General features: G+C 44.0%; 5 non-coding genes across 5 annotated transcripts; 2 read left to right on the forward strand and 3 right to left on the reverse strand.

Annotated features, from left to right (window-relative positions):
- Nucleotides 1-368: 368 nt before the first annotated feature.
- On the reverse strand, nucleotides 369-441 carry TRNAK-CUU. The gene has a single exon. It is a non-coding gene; the product is annotated as a tRNA-Lys (tRNA).
- A 2,444-nt stretch (nucleotides 442-2,885) lies between these two features.
- Nucleotides 2,886-2,958, reverse strand: TRNAK-CUU. Its single transcript has one exon. It is a non-coding gene; the product is annotated as a tRNA-Lys (tRNA).
- Nucleotides 2,959-3,376: 418 nt separating this feature from the next.
- Nucleotides 3,377-3,449, forward strand: TRNAV-CAC. The gene has a single exon. It is a non-coding gene; the product is annotated as a tRNA-Val (tRNA).
- Nucleotides 3,450-3,931: 482 nt separating this feature from the next.
- Nucleotides 3,932-4,003, reverse strand: TRNAE-UUC. The gene has a single exon. It is a non-coding gene; the product is annotated as a tRNA-Glu (tRNA).
- Nucleotides 4,004-4,635: 632 nt separating this feature from the next.
- On the forward strand, nucleotides 4,636-4,708 carry TRNAV-AAC. Its single transcript has one exon. It is a non-coding gene; the product is annotated as a tRNA-Val (tRNA).
- The last annotated feature ends 396 nt before the right edge of the window (nucleotides 4,709-5,104 follow it).

Here is a 5,104-nt window from a genome sequence, read left to right on the forward strand (position 1 = left end):
AGAAATTTGGATGTGGGCCCCATAGATTGGGCCCAAAATCAATTGTTCCCCTCTATTAAACCCCACTGAACCGTGACCCATCGCTCACCGACTCCGATGCTCAGGACAAGGGCCAACCCAACGACGATCGCCTTCATTTTTAGGACAAAGTGGGGGGTGGATTTTTGACCTCCCAGCTCTTAAAAAAAAAAACCAATCCTGAAATCAAAGCAATTTCACCATTTTTACTCCATTTAATTTACTCTCCCGTGTGAATCAAATGATTTCGTGAGGATAAAACCCAGCAAACCCCACGATTCTTGATCTCTTCAGGTGCCCCCTACCCCAAAATCAGGTAAATTTGGGCAAATAAAAGGGGAAAATTGCAGCGCCCAACGTGGGGCTCGAACCCACGACCCTGAGATTAAGAGTCTCATGCTCTACTGACTGAGCTAGCCGGGCTGATTAAAACTCTTTCTTTCCTCTATTTTTCTCTTATTTTTTGCAAAAAAAATCCCATTTTCTTAGTCTAAAAATAAAGAAATTTAAAGAAGTTGGAGTCTTTAATTGGGAGGTTTAAGGGGTTAATTGGGGTGGTGCGAGAAGACCCCCAAAAAAGCACAAGGAAGACGTGGAAAAGTCCCCAAAATCACCCCAAAATTGTTCCTTACCTGACTCTCTTTCCCCCCTCCGAGCTCTGAGCGTCAGCCAATCACGCGCGTCCTTTTTATCCCTTTTCGGGCTGACCCAGGACCTGAACGACCCGGGAGCCAATGGGAGGGGCCGACATTGTTTGGCGGGAACAATGGCCCTGCTCGCAGCTGGGCAAACAGGGAGTGACTCAGGGCAGGGGTGAGTGTGGGGGGGGTCTTGGCTCCTTAAATCCCTCTTTGGGTTGAGGAACCCCCAAAATCCCGACGTTGAGAGTGGAGGAACCCCCCAAAATCCCGACATTGAGTGCAGGGGAAATCCCAAAGTTCAGTGCAGAGGAACCCCCAAATTCCTGACATTGAGTGCAGAGGAACCCCCCAAATTCCCAACGTTGAATGCAGAGGAAATCCCAATGTTGAGTGAAGAGGGACGCCCAAAATCCCGACATTGAGTGCAGAGGAAACCCCAATGTTGAGGGCAGAGGAACCCCCTCAAAATCCCAACATTGAGTGCAGAGGAAATCCCAATGTTGAGGGAAGAGGAACCCCCAAATTCCCAATGTTGAATTCAGAGGAAATCCCAAAGTTGAGGGCAGAGGAACCCCCTCAAAATCCCAACATTGAGTGCAGAGGAAATCCCAATGTTGAGGGAAGAGGAACCCCCAAATTCCCAATGTTGAATTCAGAGGAAATCCCAAAGTTGAGGGCAGAGGAACCCCCTCAAAATCCCAACATTGAGTGCAGAGGAAATCCCAATGTTGAGGGAAGAGGAACCCCCAAATTCCCAATGTTGAATTCAGAGGAAATCCCAAAGTTGAGGGCAGAGGAACCCCCAAAAATCCCAAGGTTGAATTCAAAGGAACCCTCAATGTTGAGGGCAGAGGAACCCCCAAAATCCCAACACTGAGAGCGGAGAAACCCCCAAAACCCCAGCGTTGAGTGAAGAGGGACCCCCAAAATCCTGACATTGAGTGCAGAGGAAATCCCAATGTTGAGGGCAGAGGAACCCCCAAAATCCCAACATTGAATTCAGAGGAAATCCCAAAGTTGAGTGCAGAGGAAAACCCCAAAATCCTAAGGTTGAGAGCAGAGGAACACCCAAAATCCCGACATTGAGAGCAGAGGAACCCCCCAAATTCCCAATGTTCAGTGCAGAGGAACCCCCAAAATCCCAACATTGAATGCAGAGGAAATCTCAAAGTTCAGTGCAGAGGAACCCCCAAAATTCCCAGTGTTGAGTGAAGAGGGACCCCGTGAAGAGGGACCCCCAAAATCCCAACACTGGGTGCAGAGGAAATCCCAATGTTGAGGGCAGAGGAACCCCCAAAATCCCAACACTGAGAGCGGAGAAACCCCCAAAACCCCAGCGTTGAGTGAAGAGGGACCCCCAAAATCCTGACATTGAGTGCAGAGGAAATCCCAATGTTGAGGGCAGAGGAACCCCCAAAAATCCCAATGCTCAGTGCAGAGGAACCCCCCAAAATCCCAACATTGAATGCAGAGGAAATCTCAAAGTTCAGTGCAGAGGAACCCCCAAAATCCCAACATTGAATGCAGAGGAAATCCCAAAGTTGAGGGCAGAGGAACCCCCCAAAATCCTGACATTGAATGCAGAGGAAATCCCAAAGTTCAGTGCAGAGGAACCCCCAAAATCCCAATGTTCAGTGCAGAGGAACTCCCAAATTCCCAATGTTGTGTGCAGAGGAACTCCCAAAATCCCGAAGTTCAGTGCAAAGGAACCCCCCAAATTCCCAATGTTGAATTCAGAGGAAATCCCGAAGTTGAGTGCAGAGGAACCCCCAAAAATCCCAACGTTGAGTGCAGAGGAACCCCCAAATTCCCAATGTTGTGTGCAGAGGAACTCCCAAAATCCCGAAGTTCAGTGCAAAGGAACAAGTTCAGTGCAGAGGAACCCCCAAAATCTCGACGTTGAGTGAAAGGGAATCCTCAAAATCCTGACATTGAGCGCACAGGAACCCCCCAAATTCCCAAGGTTGAATTCAGAGGAAATCCCAAAGTTGAGGGCAGAGGAACGCCCAAAAATCCCAATGCTCAGTGCAGAGGAACCCCCAAAATCCCAACATTGAGCACAGCGGAAACCCCAAATTCCTGAAGTCGAGTGCAGAGGAAGCCCCAAAATCCCAACCTTGAGCGCAGAGGAAACCCCAATGTTTTGCAGCTCCCTCCCCACATTTCCCAGCGCTGGCGTAAGAAAAACCCCAAGATTTCTTGGGGAAAGGGGGAAGAAAATCCCAGCGCCCAACGTGGGGCTCGAACCCACGACCCTGAGATTAAGAGTCTCATGCTCTACCGACTGAGCTAGCCGGGCTCTGCATAAATTTGGTTCCTCTTCCCGTTTTCCTGGTGGTTTCAGCTTTAAAAAACCCCCAAAACCGGATTTTTTTTAAAAAAAAAGCTTAAAAAATTTCCCGTCAACCCAAATTTTTCGCCAATTTGGGCGCTGAAATTGAAAACGAGGTTGCTCTGAAACGCTTCCCCTTAGGACAAAGAATAACGGCGATGGTAATTAAAGTCATAGATGTTATTAGAATCTATAAATAGAAATACAATTTAAAATCGAATCTATAAATACATCTAAAAATAAGAATAAATTTAATGAGAGCGATTATTCCGTGGGGAAATTAATTGGGTTTTTTTTAACCCCTTTTTTTTCACGAATGTTTTGGAACCAATTTGGGGTTTGGGGATGAAGGGGGGCGTGGGAGGTCAAGTTTGGGACGTGGAGGGTTTCTGTGGTGTAGTGGTTATCACGTTCGCCTCACACGCGAAAGGTCCCCGGTTCGAAACCGGGCAGAAACAACCTCAGAAAAGACTTGAAGTTTTAAATTTGCCTCCTTTTCAGGAATTTCCTGGCTCAAAAGTCCTCCAGATTCCAAAGTTTAAACTTGAAATTTGAAATTTGCCTCCTTTTCAGGAATTTCCTGGCTCAAAAGTCCTCCAAATTTTAAATTTTACAATTTTTTCCTCCTTCTTTTCAGGAATTTCCTGGCTCAAAATTCCTCCAAATTTTAACTTTGAAATTTGAAATTTTCCTCCTCCTTTTCAGGAACTTTCTGGCTCAAAATGCCTCCAAATTCCAAATTTTAACTTTGAAATTTTAAATTTTATATTTTCTTCCTCCTTTTCAGGAACTTTCTGGCTCAAAATTCTTCCAAATTCCGGAAAAGCCGCGGTTGTAAAAATTATAAACCAACAAGATTTGTTGCGGAAGGAGGAATTCAGCAAAAAATGGAAAGAATTTCGAAATTTAAATTAATTTTAGAAAATTTACAGCTGCTTTTTTCCCTGACCGGGAATCGAACCCGGGCCGCGGCGGTGAAAGCGCCGAATCCTGACCACTAGACCACCAGGGAGGTGATTTCTACCAAATTTTAGCAATCTCATAATTTCTTGGCAAATTTCTCGGCAAGTTTCTCGGCAAATTTATCTCCCCAACGGGAACAGCAAACTCTGGCTGCAGAATTAACTAAAAGGGGCGAAATTAGGTTAAAACAATAGGAAGAAGAACTTAAAAAAAATAGCAAAATGAAATTTTAAAAAGCCAAACTGAATTTTTGAAACTTTAAAATTTGTCAAAAATTAATTGCAGCCGTTTGAAATTCTTGCCTTCACTTTACCCTCGTGGTCCTAGTGGCGAGGATCCCGCGTTTTCACCCCCGTGGCTCGGGTTCTTTTCCTGGTCAGGGAAATTTACTGCAAAAAAAAGTGCAAATTTGTTAAAAATCTTGAAGTTGTTACAAATTTTTCCTCCTCGGGAGTCCCCCAGGACTCCTGCGAACGTCGATTGTGGGGCGTTTTCCCCCCCCCCAAAATCTCTCCTTCCTCGTACCCTCGGTGTGGAGATGGCTCAAAAAATGGCAATTTTCGAACGCTAACAGCAAATTTTGAGGGAAATTTTGGTACAAATGAGGCTGAGAGGAGGTGGAGGTGGGGATTTGGGTCCATTTTTGGTCATAATTCGGTCACCCCCAAAATATTTCATCGCGTTTCTGTAGTGTAGTGGTCATCACGTTCGCCTAACACGCGAAAGGTCCCTGGTTCGAAACCAGGCAGAAACAGGAAGTTTTTTTAGAGCTTTAAATTTTTTTTATTTTAAATTTAAAGAAGATTTTACAAAATGTTTTAAATTGTAAAGTACATTTTTTTTTTCGTTTTCGTATGTAAAGAATAGTCTTCTAAAAATTTAAGGTGGATTTTTTAAAATTTAAACTCTATTTGCTTCTGAATGTCAAGAACGTCGTCATTATTTAAAACTCAAAGTGTATTTTTTAAAATTTCAAGTCTCTTTTAACTTTTTTCATTGAAAGAATATTTTTGAATTCAACACCGGCTTCGGGGTTTTTTAATGTCAAGAAGAGATTTTTATGTTTTTAAAGACTTACGGTACATTTTAATTTTTTAAAATTTCAATAATATTTTAAATCGTTTTTAAATTTAAAGTGCGCTTTCATTTT

The sequence above is a fragment of the Mesitornis unicolor genome, unplaced genomic scaffold (genome assembly GCF_000695765.1).
Source record: "Mesitornis unicolor isolate BGI_N332 unplaced genomic scaffold, ASM69576v1 scaffold20299, whole genome shotgun sequence".
In the NCBI taxonomy this organism is placed as follows: Eukaryota; Metazoa; Chordata; class Aves; order Mesitornithiformes; family Mesitornithidae; genus Mesitornis; species Mesitornis unicolor.